We start from the raw sequence: 15339 nt of genomic DNA, 5'->3' as shown, positions 1-15339 counted from the left end.
TTTTTAACTTTCAAGTTTAATATTGTAAATTGATATCAAAACAGGCGTTTCCATTGCCACTCAAAATTGCATAGATGTGAAGAAAAAATTTTCTATATTAACATATCGCGGAATTGGCTGTAATAATTGTATGAATTTCACATGGAAGAAGACTTTTCAATAATCCTCATTTAAAACAGGGCTGAAAATGTTTCAAAGCATCTTATCCATAATTCAAAATATAAATGAGTAACTATATTGTGCGTTCTCGTTTCTTTGATTTTCTAGATAGTCCTTTTTATTTTTATACCCTTGCAAAAAGGGTATATTAATTTTGGTCAAAAGTGTGCAACGCATAGAAGGAAGCATCTCCGACCATATAAAGTATATATATTCTTGATCAGCACGACGAGACGAGTTCAAATCGCCATGTCCGTCCGTCCGTCCGTCCGTCTGGATCAACGCAAACTCCTAGACCGAAAGAGCTACAGAGCTGAAATTTTGCATGTAGGCTTGTATATACTGCAGGCGTTGTATATCTCGGATTCAGCCGGATCGGATCACTATATCATATAGCTCCCATACAAATGGCAAAGTCACGAACAGTGACTTTTCTTAATAACTTCGTTATTTTCTGATCTATGATCATGAATTTTATATTGTTGAGTTAATTACACATATAAACGACTATGCCAAATTTGATCAAGATCGGGTAACTATATCATATAGCTCCCATAGGAACGATCTCTCGAAAACAGTACCTTCCAGCATACGACGGCATGCGACCAAACGTAGGCGGTCGTTCAACTGCAGAATTTCAAATGCGTCTTCCAGATCGTTCAGCCATTTCTTCACATCGTATGCGGTATCCGCTGAAAATCGAGCCACCATGCTCTCAATGACCCTCACGTCACTGACTTGCTGCCTCGGTGCTTGGAATTCGTCAATCCCCTGCTGCAGTTTGAGGATTTGATGCTGTAGCTGTAGCCACTCATGTTGTTTCTGCAGCGTCACCAGTTGCTCATCCAGGCTGGGGGAGGCGGAAGTGGCCGGTGTGATGGCGGCCGCGGCAGTCGATACGGAGGGCACTAAAGCGGGCATCTCTTCCCATGGGTCCGCGTCGGGACCCGTGACGGGGCGGCAGGTGCAGCGGCGGCAGTGGTGGTGCAGCGGGTACAGCAGTGGCAGCGGCGGCAGGTACCGTAATGGATGCGGCGGCAGCGGCGGTGGTGGGTACATCAGTGGCAGCGGGTACAGCAATGGCAGCGAGTACAGCAGTGGCAGCGGGTACAGCAATGGCAGCGGGTACAGCAATGGCAGCGGGTGCAGAGGCGGCAGTCTGCAGAGGTGGCCTGTAAGCGGCGGACACCGCAGCGGAGGATACAGCAGGGGCGGGTGCGGCGGCAGCGGTTACAGCAGGGGCGAATATAGCCGCAGCGGGGCCGGCAGGGGCGAGTTTGGCGGCAGTTGGCACAGCAGGGGCGAGTATGTCAGCAATTGGCCCAGCAGGGGCAAGCATGTCAGCAGTTGGCCCAGCATTGGCGAGTATGGCATCAGTTGGCCCAGCAGGGGCGGATGCGGCAGCTGCGGGCCCAGCAGGGGCGAGTGTGGCAGCGGTTGGCCCAGCAGGGGCGAGTATGACGGCAGTTGGCCCGGCAGGGGTGAGCATGTCAGCAGTTAGCCCGGCAGGGGCAAGTGTGGCAGCGGTTGGCCCAGCAGGGGCGAGTATGACGGCAGTTGGCCCAGCAGCGGCGGGCCCGGCATGGGCGAGTATGTCAGCAGTTGGCCCAGCAGCGTCGGGCCCGGCAGGGGCGAGTGTGGCGGCAGTTGGCCCAGCAGCGGCGGGCCCGGCAGGGGCGAGTATGTCAGCCGTCCTAGATGTGGAACGTGTGGCCTGCCGTGTCCCGAAATATTTATCCTTTCGGGTGGTCATCCCACTTCTGAGTTGTAAACACCTAATTATTGGGTAAAAGTGATAACGATTAGTTTGTATTTTTCGGATTTAATCTTTGGTTTTCTGCGCAGAGAAAACTTGCTCGTTGCGTCGCCGGAAGAGAAGAGAGAGCTGTCTCCCACCTATCGATGACTTATCGCTAACAATCGATACTTAGTACTAACAATCGATACTTATTACTAACAATCGATACTTATAACTAACAATCGATATATGCATGACCATTTAACAGACTTTGTAAATAATTGGAATCTTACACTTGCAAAAAGGGTATATTAATTTTGGTCAAAAGTGTGCAACGCATAGAAGGAAGCATGTCCGACCATATAAAGTATATATATTCTTGATCAGCACGAAGAGACGAGTTCAAATCGCCATGTCCGTCCGTCCGTCCGTCCGTCCGTCCGTCCGTCTGGATCAACGCAAACTCCTAGACCGTAAGAGCTAAAGAGCTGAAATTTTGCATGTAGGCTTGTATATACAGCCGGATCGGATCACTATATCATATAGCTCCCATACAAATGGCAAAGTCACGAACAGTGACTTTTCTTAATAACTTCGTTATTTTCTAATCTATGATCATGAAATTTAATATTGTTGAGTTAATTACACATATAAACGACTATGCCAAATTTGATCAAGATCGGGTAACTATATCATATAGCTCCCATAGGAACGATCTCTCGAAAACAGTGACTTTTGTCAATAACTTCCTTACTTTTGACGCGATTGCTTTCAAATTAAACATTTGTTAGTTTAATATATCTGTTAATGACTGTGCCAAATATGATAAGGATCGGGTAACTATATCATGTAGCTCCCATAAGAACGATCGGTGGAAAACAGTGACTTTGATCAATATCTTGGCCGTTCTTTCGGAAACATTAGCCCTTTTAGCTTAAACGTTTTTCCACTTTGATGACTATAGGTAAGGAAAAAGTTACCAAAAAAGTTGCAAGGGTACACACACTTTGACGCGGTCGAAGTTAGCCAGGGCCCTCTGGTTTGTGGTTCAGTTCTCTATTCAATTCGCAAAGAAAGGGTTATAAATCTGAAGCAAGCTTGACGAGAGGTTAAAATGATTAATTACATTTTCATTTCCGTTTGATTTGATTTTTCATTCATGCCACTTCTCTTATCCACTTGTTTTTTTAAGAATTCTGATGTCATTTTCTTTCAGTGTTTATGGCAAATCTCGTTGAGCAGATATCTCTTGAATGGTTGGAGAATTCGTAAAGACATGTATATATTATGTAGCGTTGATTTAATGATCGTTACTATATTTATTTATTTATTAATATTTGAATTGTTTGATGACAATCGAGTTAAATATATTGTTAATATTTAAACATACTTATAGAAATAACACTGGACTACTTATGACCTTGACCTGGATTCTTGTTCTCCTCCTGAATTTGTTTCATATTTTCAACTGCCTCCATTCGTATTTTCTTTCTGCGTTTTGCTAGTTGTTCGATTAGAAGATCATTGAGTAGTTCTTTAAGGTTTACATCCTCTGATCTGCATGTCAATACCGGCTAGAATTTCAAAACGAGCTATCTTAGTACTTCTAGGTGTCGTATCGTTGATGATTTGCTGAACTTTCCCTACGTATTTATACAATGAAGCTGGATTATCTAAACTCATTTTAGCTAGCATTGGAATAACAATCTTGTGAATCCTTTCAACCTGCCCATTTCCTCGCGGTACTCCGGTGGTAATGAATAAATGCACGATGTCGTGATCCTCGCATTACTTTTTGAAAATGTGCGATGTAAAAGCCGCGCCTCTATCAGATATCAATCGTACTGGGTTCCCAAAATTTGTTGCTTGAACTTCTAAACACCGTCTTACTTCATCTACGCCTGTGCTCCTAGTGGGATACAATCAAACGTACTTAGAAAAACTATCTATAATAACCAACAAGTATATATATGATATAATTATATCATTTATTTGTAAGTTCCATTGGTCCGATGTGATCAATATGGTAAAAACAAAGTGGTTTGTCTTTTGCCAGCCTTTGCGTTAATAACAATACACTCCACCCAACTATGTACCACACGAATAACCTTATCTCTCAATTCGGGAATATATTGACGGAAAAATGACCCTGGGTATGTGCAAGTCTAATAATCTCATGTTCCATTGCCAACGACGTGCCTCATTTGAGTACCTGATCGATGTACGATAACATAATCAAAATCCTGAAGATACATAGCCCAACGAGCAACTCTCAAAGGAACATCTTTCTTTTTCATGGTCATAGCGAATGCGTTACAATCAGTAACTATGGTGAATCGAGATCCTAGGACATAAACACGCCATTTGGTTAGTGCTCCAATTATAGCATGCACTTCTAAGAATGATACCTTTCTTCGCACAGTTTTGTCTTACGACTCATATATTCAACGGGATGAAATGAATTATCCTCTGGATGCTTTTGTAACAAAGCTGCCCCAAATCCGTATTTTGAAGCATCCGCATGTATTTCAGTTTGCAATTTCGGGTTAAACAATTTAAGGACGGCTCTTTAGTCAACGCAGCTCTTAGTTCTTCGAAAGCGAGTTTGTGTATATCTTTGAATTCAAACTTCGAATCCTTACGCATTAAATCGGACAACGGTTTCGTTTTTCGGTTTTCAATAAACTTTCTAAAATAGGAAGTGACACGACTAATACGCGTTTTAGCTTGGCCAAACCATCATCCGATACCTGTACTTGGAATGATGATGTCGTCCATGTAGACTACACAATCGCTTGTTTTAATCAAATCTCCTAACACAACCATTATAAATCTTGTAAATACAGCTGGTGAATTTGAAATACCGAAATGAACATACAGGAATTCATAACAAAAGAAGTGTATTTCTGACAGCATTCTACTACCGGTACATGGAAAGTTATCACGAAGAATCTTTTCGTTTAATTTCCTGTAGTCACAGCATAACCGCTTCTGACCATTCTTTTTCGAGACTAAGACAACTGGAGACGCATACTCAGAAGTACTAGTTTTAATTATGTTCTCTGCTAGCCATTCTTGAATTTGTTTATCAACGATTTCCTGATCACAAAGGGCTAAACGTCTCGGGTGCTGATACACTGGAATTTCGTCGCTCAATATAAATTTCATGCTTACTGGTGCGTTTGCATTTCTTTTTGGCTGGTAGTTTCGAATTAATTTTTCTACTTCCCCTTTTATCAAATGGCTCTAATGCGAAAGATTTATGTCTAGACTCTTATCCCTGTCTTCAATATTTGTGATGAAGATATTTCCAATCTCTCCTGCCCACTGAATATCTGACTGATTTTGTTCTCTCTTTGGCATACTATGGGTGCGACAAACTTCTATATCGTTGCGCATAGCAAACTTAGATCCATTTGGTGTTACATTTATATTGACAGTGTTCAATATCGTTTGACCCAGTATTGCATCAAAACTTATGTCCTGATCTGGCACTACATGGAATTCTATGTTCATAACTAAACCATCCACTTTCACTGGTATTATAAAACTACCGAAAGTCAACACTTTACTGTCGCCAATTCCTGTGTCTAGCTCCGCCTAATAACGGTTTCGATCCAATCATAAAATAAATATTTCTTCGCATAAGACATAAACCAGCGCCAGTATCTACGAGTCCTTTAAAGATAACGTTAGAATATACGATGTCTTTAAGTTCTAACCCTGACGGAGTAAATTCGCTTGACGGCTGTATTACTACATCTTCATTTTCTACCACGTTTGTATTTCTCTCGTATTTAATTGGATTTTATAGTTTGCACTGTGCCATTCGATGTCCAACTTTACCACATTTGAAACACTTTTGATCGTTCTTTGGACAGTCTCGTCTGATATGTGCAATAACATTTCCGATTCTTAGATGTATCAATTATTTTACCCTGATTAATCTTTCCTCCTGACTGAGCCTCAAACTTATTTAACGACTTGTGTGAAGCACGAACTTTCTGATACGTTTCTATTTGAAACTTCAGTTCTTCTAGATTCCTGGCTTGAAATATAATAGCTTTATTTACTTGTGAGTCTGGAATGCCCTTTACAAAGTATTCTATCAAGCTCCCATCGACCAAACTCACTGGTTTGGCAATTTCCATTAAAGCATACAAATATTCACGTAAAGTCTCCTCTCTTTTCTGAGAACGTTGCGATAATACCAACAAATCAATGTCGGGACTACCTGAGCCGGAAAAATAGGATACACTGCCCTCAACATCTTTTAAGGTGTACCAAGATCGACTAAAATTGTTTGTCGGCAATTCGCCTCTACTTCTTCTTTCTCGATATCTTTGTCTTGAATATCGTAATGAGTAAGAAGTCTATTCTGTAGATCACGTTTTCTTCCCACTGTGCTTAGGTTCAATTCGGCCAACTTATTTCGCAGATCTGCGACTCGCAATGCCATAACCTCGTCAAGCTCCATATTAAAATATTTTCTTTTGTTCAATACCAATAATTAATGCTAAGGTTAGTTTTAGTAAATTCAATTAAGGTTAGAACTATCTACATATAGTCCCAAAAAAATTTACCCAAGTCCGCTCCTGTCCCACGAAGTCTTCGTTTAATTTCTGCCAGCAGGTTGTCTGTCCTCTTCTAACGTTTTGTCTCTTGCCGCGTCCAGCTTCTGCCTCTGGTTACCTCTGCCTCTGTCGACGTTTCACTTCGCGCTGCGCCCAGCTTAGCGTCTGCCAACGGGTTGCCCCTGCCTCTGCCGACGTTTCACCTCGCGCTACGCCTAGCTTTGCCTCTGCCAACGGATTGCCTCTGCTTCTGCCTACGTTTTGCCTCACGTTACGTCCAGCTTTCCCTCTGCCTCTGCCGACGTTTTGCCTTTGCACAGTGGTTTAAAGTTTGAAAGAAATGTTCATAAAATGATGCCGAGTGTTTAGAGTATTTTTTTTTTGATTTTGGATTTATTAATCTTTGAATATGAATCGTTATGCGGTGAAGTTTCGAGCTATATTTTTTTTTAGAAATTACAAATTAATATGTTGATCATTTATGAAATTGAAATTTTCTTATATATTATAGAATGGTTTGGGTTTTTTTTTATGAGTTAATTTTGTTCTCAGAGATACTACTGAATGAAATATTAGATTTTAAGAAACGAATGATTGTGGAAAATTTAATTTAAGTGAATAATAATGATATTTATAATGATTTTATAATGAAATTGGTAATTTTCCAATTTTTCTTTTTGGGCAATCTAATGTGAATAAGGACGTTTTCTTTGGGATTTTCCACTAGCGCTGAAAGGAAAATCATGGTAGGGTGGGTAGAGAGCGCGGCTGTAAATACACCTATGCAGCCAACACTATGACTATTTTCTTCTATTCTTTTCTCTCTATTCTATTTCGAGTTTCAGCACAGGGACTTTATTTAAAGTTGCTGACGTGTGAGTGGGTGAAACACATTCATCAAAGAACCACTCCAGCCGATTGTCATGCTAGCCGCATTAAGAGTCCCGCAGATGAATTGTGTTAACATCAAGATAGGCCTCACACAATAACGTATAGTTGCCGATTCAATGGTTGGTATTTGTGGTTTAATATTTATGGATATTTAGTTGCCCATCAACAGCATTGAGGCTTTGTACGTTACAGTAATTTTTGGCCCGACTGAGGGGCCTATTCTAATTAGATAATTATCTCGTTAAGTTTTTTTTGAGGTAGATAATTTATTTGGTTGATTGACCCCTTTTCTTCTTTTAATTTCTTTATGCATTCTAATCTTTTTATTGCGAATACATCTGGCAGCCTACTTGGTCACCCGCCCATCTGGCAACCCTATACGCATCAAGACGCACTCTCGTATATGGCACCGTCTGTACCGGTCGTGTTTCTCATAGTTCTACCACAAATAATATATTCACTACTAATATATATATATCCATCAATAACTCTGTAAACCCATGAAGTTGAATAAATCTCAACAGGTTATGGGCCCAGCAACCTTCCGCTGCGCCAATAATTTGATGGATTCAGAATAGTGAAAATAAAGTAAAAAATGTAATAGTTGTGGCGAAAAAGTTCTAGAAAGATTTTTGTGTCTCGCCTGTGTGGCGCCGAACTGCCGTTTTTTTACGTTGCTTTGTGTAGCTTCGCGGTCGGCTTTTGCTTGTGTAGCTAAGTCAAGAAAAAACGTGCGAGAGAGAACACAATAGAAAACAGTTAAATAAAGAGAAACAGAACATAAAAGATGAGTGTCGCAAGTGTACGTATAGAGCCGTTAGGCAAAGAAAATTTTGATACTTGGAAAATTCAAATGGAAGCACTTTTGATCAAAAATGATACGTGGAAATATGTGAACAATACATGTGTAAAGACAGAACAAAATGCTGCACAGTGGGTGAAGGAAGATGCTAAGGCAAAATCTGACTTAATTCTGGCCATGGCGACAACAGAATTAAAACAAATAAAAAACTGTGAAACTTCAAACGAAGTATGGAAAAAGTTGCACAGCATCTACCAGTCCACGGGTCCCGCACGCAAAGCCACCCTACTGAAGTCTTTGATTTTGCTGAAATAAGGCCCCGGCGCCGACATGCGAGATCACGTCGATAAGTTTTTTGACATTGTAGACAAAATAAATGAAACTGAAGTAATCAACATAAATGATTTAATCTCGATCTTGCTACTGTACAGTATATCAGAAGAATACGAAACATTTCGTATAGCAATCGAGTCGCAGGACAATTTAATTACACCTGAAGCACTAAAGGTAAAATTATTGGATGAATACGAAGCGCGAAATCGAAACAAAGGAGAATCATCACCAGGGGCACAGATGATAAATAAGAGATTCAATAATGGTGCACCAGGGTCGTCCAAGGCAGGTGGTTTCAAATACAAATGTTATAATTGTGGAAAGGTGGGCACAAGGCGGCGAAATGTCCCAAGAAATTTCCGAAAAACTCCGGAGAAAACAGTGAGTCATATTCAAGTATGTACATACAAGAAGCAAATCTTACACGCACAAGCCTAAAGGGATGGTGCCTGGACTCTGGAGCAACGTCACATATGTGTTCAGAGAAGGAAAGGTTTAATAAAACGTATGCAGAAAATCGAAAGAGTTAAAACTAGCAAACGGCGAAAGTACAGCAATTAATGGAATCGGGTCGGTAACTTTTAAACCAAACTGTAAGTTTTCTGCAAACCTTTTGAACAAACTGTATGTACCAGATATTAGAGAAAATCTACTGTCAATAGCGAAGATATGTGACCACGGTTTTAATGTGCTATTTAAGAAATAAATGCAGAAATAATACAGGTATCCAATGGGCAAGTAGTTTTTGTCGCACAGCGAAAACATGACCTATACCATGTCGAAGAAATGAGTGAAGAAAGCCATTTAGCAGTCGGAAACACTGCTAAGTGACACTTGGTCACTTAAACGAAAAGGACTTAAAAGATGTCATCCAAAAAGGAAGAGTACATGGTGCATGCGTAAATATAAATGAGAGTCTACCAATCTGCGAAGCATGCATTAAGGGGAAGCAATCACGAAAACCGTTTCCTGCATCCGACTCCAAATCAAAAGAACTACTAGAACTAATCCATAGCGATGTATGTGGACCAATGCGAGTAAGTAGTCATGGAGGTAGTGGATACTTTGTTACATTTATAGATGATTTTTCGAAATGGTGCGACTTGTATACTATCAAAAGTTAATCAGAAGTTTTTAACAAATTCAAGGAGTTTAAGGTATACGTCGAACTCAAATCTGGAAAAAAGATTAAACGTTTTAGATCAGACAATGGAACCGAGTATACCAATAATGAGTTTAATAAGTATTTAAAAGCCGCAGGTATAAAGCACGAGCATTCAGTGGAATACACCCCACAACAAAATGGAACGGCTGAAAGGAAGAATCGAACTCTTGTGGAAATGGCTCGCTGCATGATGATCCAAGCCGTACTACCACCTAGCTACTGGGCTGAGGCAATAAACACTGCAAATTACTTACGGAATAGATGCCCATCCAAAAGTCTACGGGGAGAAGTCCCTTTTACATTATGGAATCATCGTATTGCATCTATCAAACATTTGCGAACATTTGGTCAAATTGTACCATACGTTTGACAAACATGCAAAGAGTAAATTCAGTCCAAGATCTAAACGTTGTATATTTATAGGTTACTGTAATGATGCCAAAGCCTACAGATTATATGATCCCGAAGCCAAAATGGTATTAAGAAGTCGTGACGTCATATTCACAAATATTTTTGGCAACGATCATGAATTTGAAGAATTCTCAGAGCTGAGTGCAGTCAATGCGGAATATCAAGAGGAACATAGTCAGGAAGATGATTTTCAAGAAGAGCTTATCGTTCCCGAGGAAAATACAACAGAAGAGAATGCCGATATTGAAGAAAATATCCAAGAAGAACCAGTACTGCAAAGACTGGACCTGGAAGACCTAGAAAAGTGCATACAGGAAAACCTGGTCGTCCCAAGCTCATCTATAATGAAGTCCAAATCCAGTCAACCATCGGAAATGAGCCTGAACCGGAATCTGATGAGGAAGACGAGTTTTATGAGGCATCGTCACTAATAAGCATCGGAGATGAATCGTCAACGCGCGCAGCTCTAAGTGGTCCAAATGCAATTGAGTGGAAAAACGCCTTGATAAGTGAGTATAAAGCGCTATAAAAGAATAAGACTTGGGAAACAGTAAAGCGAGAGAGGAATCAGAAAGTCATAGAAACCAAGTGGGTTCTCCGCACAAAGTATAAACCAAACGGCGAAGTGGATAGCCGCAAGGCTCGTCTAGTAGGAAAAGGTTTCACTCAAAGAGAGGGAATTGATTATAATGAAACTTATTCCCCTGTAGCTCGTATAGGATCAATACGAACACTGATAGCAATCGTCGTGGAACTCGACCTCGACCTCCATCAATTTGATTTTAACAGCGCATATCTGAATGGAGACATAGAGGAAGAACTGTATGTAAAGGTTCCACCAGAATTCACCGAAATACTTACGGAAAAGGAAAAGCAGAGATACACCGACGATAAAGTATGTAAATTAAAGAAAGCAGAGTGGACGCCAGTGGTATAAGAAACTGGATTACAAATTGAAGGAAATGAACTTGAAGCCACTTGCAGCTGATCCTTGTGATTATATAAAAAAACAAGGTAATGGGATTATTATCGTTTCACTGTATGTCGATGATCTCATAGTCGCAACGAATAATGACAAGCTACTAACACAGCTGAAAGCCGAATTAACACGTAATTTTGAAATGAAGGATTTAGGAAAACTGTCTTATTGCCTGGGTATCGAATTTCTTCAAAATAAGAACAAAGGTGAATGTTCTTTGGGTCAATCAAGGTATGTAAAGGATATACTAAAGAAATTCAACATTGAGGACTGTAAACCAGTGAGCACACCTATGAACGCCAGCGAGAAAATTTCAAATCAAATGTGCCCAAAGACAAAACCGGACCTGGATGAAGTATTAGGCGTCCCATATCAAAGCTTGATAGGTGCTCTAATGTGGCTTGCAGTGTCGACGCGCCCTGACATTGCACATACCGTAAATCTTCTTAGCCAGTATAATAATTGTTACGGGAAACAACACTGGGTTGCAGCCAAAAGGGTACTTCGTTATTTGAAGGCTACTCAAGACCATGGACTAATATATAGAAAAACCGGAAAAGATTTGGTTGGCTATGCTGATGCTGACTGGGCTGCTAATATTGATGATCGTAGATCTTTTACAGGTTTCGCATTTAAGATGGCAAACGCACCAATAAGATGGGAATCCCGTAAGCAGCGAACTGTCGCTCTTTCTAGTACAGAGGCGGAATATATGGCCCTATCTGAGACGTCTAAAGAGGCTGTACATCTAAGATCTTTCTTGCAAGAGATTTTTGGCTCGCTCCGTTCCACCATAATCTACAACGACAATCAAGGAGCTGGCCAACTCACACGAAATCCTCTATTCCACAAAGCATGTCGACATCCGTCATCATTTTATAAGGGAACTGGTGGACAAAGGGGACCTTCGCATTGATTACTTCTCAACAAGTGAAATGCCCGCAGACGTTTTAACCAAAGGACTAGGAACAGCAAAGCATGAGTCCTGTGTGACACTGTTGGGAGTACAAAAAATAGAGAAATAAGGCGCCATCTGAGGGGAAGTATTGCGAATACATCTGGCAGCCTACTTGGTCACCCGCACATCTGGCAACCCTATACGCGTCAAGACGCACTCTCGTATATGGCACCGCCTGTGCCGGTCGTGTTTCTCATAGTTCCACCACAAATAATATATTCACTACTAATATATATATATCCATCAATAACTCTGTAAACCCATGAAGTTGAATAAATCTCAACACATCTAAAAGATGTTAATAGAAAGATTATTATGAAATCCTGATCAGACACTGACCGACAAACAAGTAGGCGGGAAAGTGAAAAATAAAAAGTGAAAAGTAGGCCATGTTCATTTGCCTAGTTTACCTGCCTCATTTCCTACTTCCATACTTCACATTCTAGAAAATCGTGCTCGAGAGTATAGTTCTAATAATTAAAACAAATTTCAAGTAAAAACAAATTTCAAATAAAAATGCCCAATCCTGACTGGCCTAACTTTAATAAACCCGGAAACGGCAAGCTAAAAAAATTTGCCCGTCCAAATTATGAGGCCGAAGACAAAGTGGAAAGATGGACCAAAATGTGCTAAATTAAATGCTCGTCCAAAATTCTAAGGTTTTAAAGCGGACAAAGTTAAACCTAAGATCGAAGCGAAGAAGGCGGTACTTTCCCCTAATACGAAAGTAATGGTGATGGCTCCTTTTGGCCACGTTTCCCGTGAGGTACGAACACTCACTAGAAGTCCGACTTCCAAACCAAGGAGTATCAAGAAAAAACGTGTGGCTGATAACGTGAAAAAAATGGCGGTCAAAAGCCTGAAGTCAGTTGGTAAAGAAGCACAAAAAATAAAAAATAAAAAGGAGTGGCTTAAGGCCGCAGCTAAGGTCGATGAACTGGAAAAGTTCAAGAAAATCGTTGCTAAACATCCCCGAGAGCTGGCCATCCGAAGAGGACACACCAAGATAAATATCGCTAGAAATGACCAAAAAGTTTTGGTTAAGTTGAAAAAAGAGGAGGACAAAGCATATGAAAGAAAATAAGGCCTACCTATATATTGAATTTTTTTGCATTAGAATTGACAACGATTCTACAAATTTTTTAAAATTTCTATAATGACTTTATTCGACCCATATTTGTATTTGAAAATAAGTAAACATCTGGATTATTAATGCAATTTTATATCTTTTGCTCTTTACAATGGGTAAATTTGGTTGTTAGATGGGCGGATTTCATCCAATTAGCTATTGCTTTACTGCTGACATGGCAGCTTGACCAATCTTACTAGAGAATACATTTCAAAATGCTTTCTCCTCTCCTTGATCCGACCAATTTTGTGATACCCTTTTCAAGCACTTTAAGATCCGGGTATTTCTTAGTTTTTCCCCCATTTGGAAAGAGTATCAAAACAACAAAGCGAGTAAATTAAATAAAATTATGTATTTTGTCAAAAGAGAAACAGCAAAATTGCGGTATTACTGAATATGGGTGTGGGCTTAGATATGGTTTAATGGTTAATGTTTAATGGTTATAAAATGATGTCAGAGCAGATATCTTTGCAACCTGTGCAGAGCAATTTGTTACTAGAGATCGACGTTTAATGTGATTACAAACATGGGAGTAGCTAGAAAATCCGTTTCGGGGGTAAAATTTTATTTCGAGGGGAGACTAAAATATAAAACCCATGCAAGTCTTATGTGCAATGCTTCTCAAACTGTACTGAAACATTCATAAACTGCAGCGACCTTCAATCAGAAAAAAAGCACTAGACAGCGTCCAACCAAGAAGCTAAAGAGATGATGAAAAAAAAGAACAATATAACCAAACAGAAACTTGATTAAAGTTAAGAAAACCGTAAAGTTCAACTTGTTGCTGTTGTTCATTATTATGGCCATTGTTGATGTTGTTGTTGTTGTTATTGTTGTTGCTGCTTGACATTTCGCACACAACACAAGAGAAAAAAACAAACTAAACAAAAACAAAAGAAGACTCTACTGCTGCCCCCCGCACAATTTTATGCTTTTATTTTGTATATTTCAGGGATTTCTGCTTTTCGCAATTTGTTGCAGCAACAGCATTGAAAATGCATAAAAAAAAAATTTGAAATTTCAAAATTTATTTTGAAATTGCCTTAATTAGCTTCGTTAAACGAGAAGAAGAAAAAACCAGAGTCCCAGCCAAATGGCATGCCAAAAGATGTGAGATGGGAAATCATCAGCATCTCGACATCAGCAACAAGTTTCAAATTCTTTGCCCTAGTAAATGGCAAACTGTCAAAGTATTGGTGTGGGGAGGAGGTACTTGAAATGGAAGCGGGTTCGAGTCATGGTGGGATGGGGGCGGAAAGAGAGACAACCTGCATGCCAACAAGTGTCATGCCATGCCATGTAATGACCTGTTTTCAAGGGTCTTAGAAGGCGGTATAAATTTTCAATTAATTTTCAAAGTATCTCATATCATAGCAAGTCAATCTAGTTACCTAGAAATACGAGTAATGCGAGCTTGAAAATTATTTGAATACAAACATACATATACATATAAAAAACTACATCAAAATTAACTACAAATTTTAGCATACATTCATCCCTCTAATCTAAACATTTTTAAAATCCTTATTGTTCCTTTTGGCAAAAATTGGGAAAAACATTTAAATTAAGTAAAAATTTAAGAACATAATACACTAAAAGTTACAAAAGTTGTTAACTTTAATCATTTTATATCAAAATTAAGTAAAATTTTAACACGAAATAGGAATAGAACTCTTCATCAAAATTAAGTACAAATTTTAAAATATATTCCATAAAATGTTACAAAAGTAAAAAGTTATCATTTATTATACGAAATATATATTTTTTATATTACATTACAGTATGTCGGAGATTATAAAGGTGGTTTATACTCCTGCTTCACGAGGACGTGTAATTTGTCAGGATGACCGTGTCGGAGATTGAATTAGGCATTTCTAATAATTTGAATTGTGTGCCTACTGTTAAGGCGAATTGATCAGGGTTAAGTAATGAATATAATGACTGATGTAGAACGGTTTAACACTAGATATGTGAGAGAGAATTCAGTCTCTTTTCCTTCTGGAAGTCAACCATACAGCACGTCGAGACTCACTGCACAAAATTAGTGGAAAAATGGAATCAACGATTCAGGAAACCCTGAATTCCTCTCTTCGCCGATATCAGAAGTGGAGTCTAACTCAAGACCAACAATAAATGAGGAGCAGTTTCGCATTTTATTAGAACCACAAAATCGAAACTTTTGGGAGATAGCAAAAACTTT

At 39.5% G+C, this 15339-nt stretch overlaps 1 long non-coding RNA gene across 1 annotated transcript; it reads left to right on the top strand.

The window, feature by feature from the left end:
• The first annotated feature begins 14765 nt into the window (after positions 1–14765).
• On the top strand, positions 14766–14980 carry LOC124461623. The gene is made up of 2 exons (XR_006955164.1): positions 14766–14827; positions 14921–14980. It is a non-coding gene; the product is annotated as an uncharacterized LOC124461623 (long non-coding RNA).
• The last annotated feature ends 359 nt before the right edge of the window (positions 14981–15339 follow it).

Source organism: Drosophila willistoni, unplaced genomic scaffold, assembly GCF_018902025.1.
Source record: "Drosophila willistoni isolate 14030-0811.24 unplaced genomic scaffold, UCI_dwil_1.1 Seg569, whole genome shotgun sequence".
Taxonomy (NCBI): domain Eukaryota; kingdom Metazoa; phylum Arthropoda; class Insecta; order Diptera; family Drosophilidae; genus Drosophila; species Drosophila willistoni.
The sequence above is the reverse complement of the archived record's forward strand: the minus strand, read 5'-3'. Positions and strand labels throughout refer to the sequence as shown.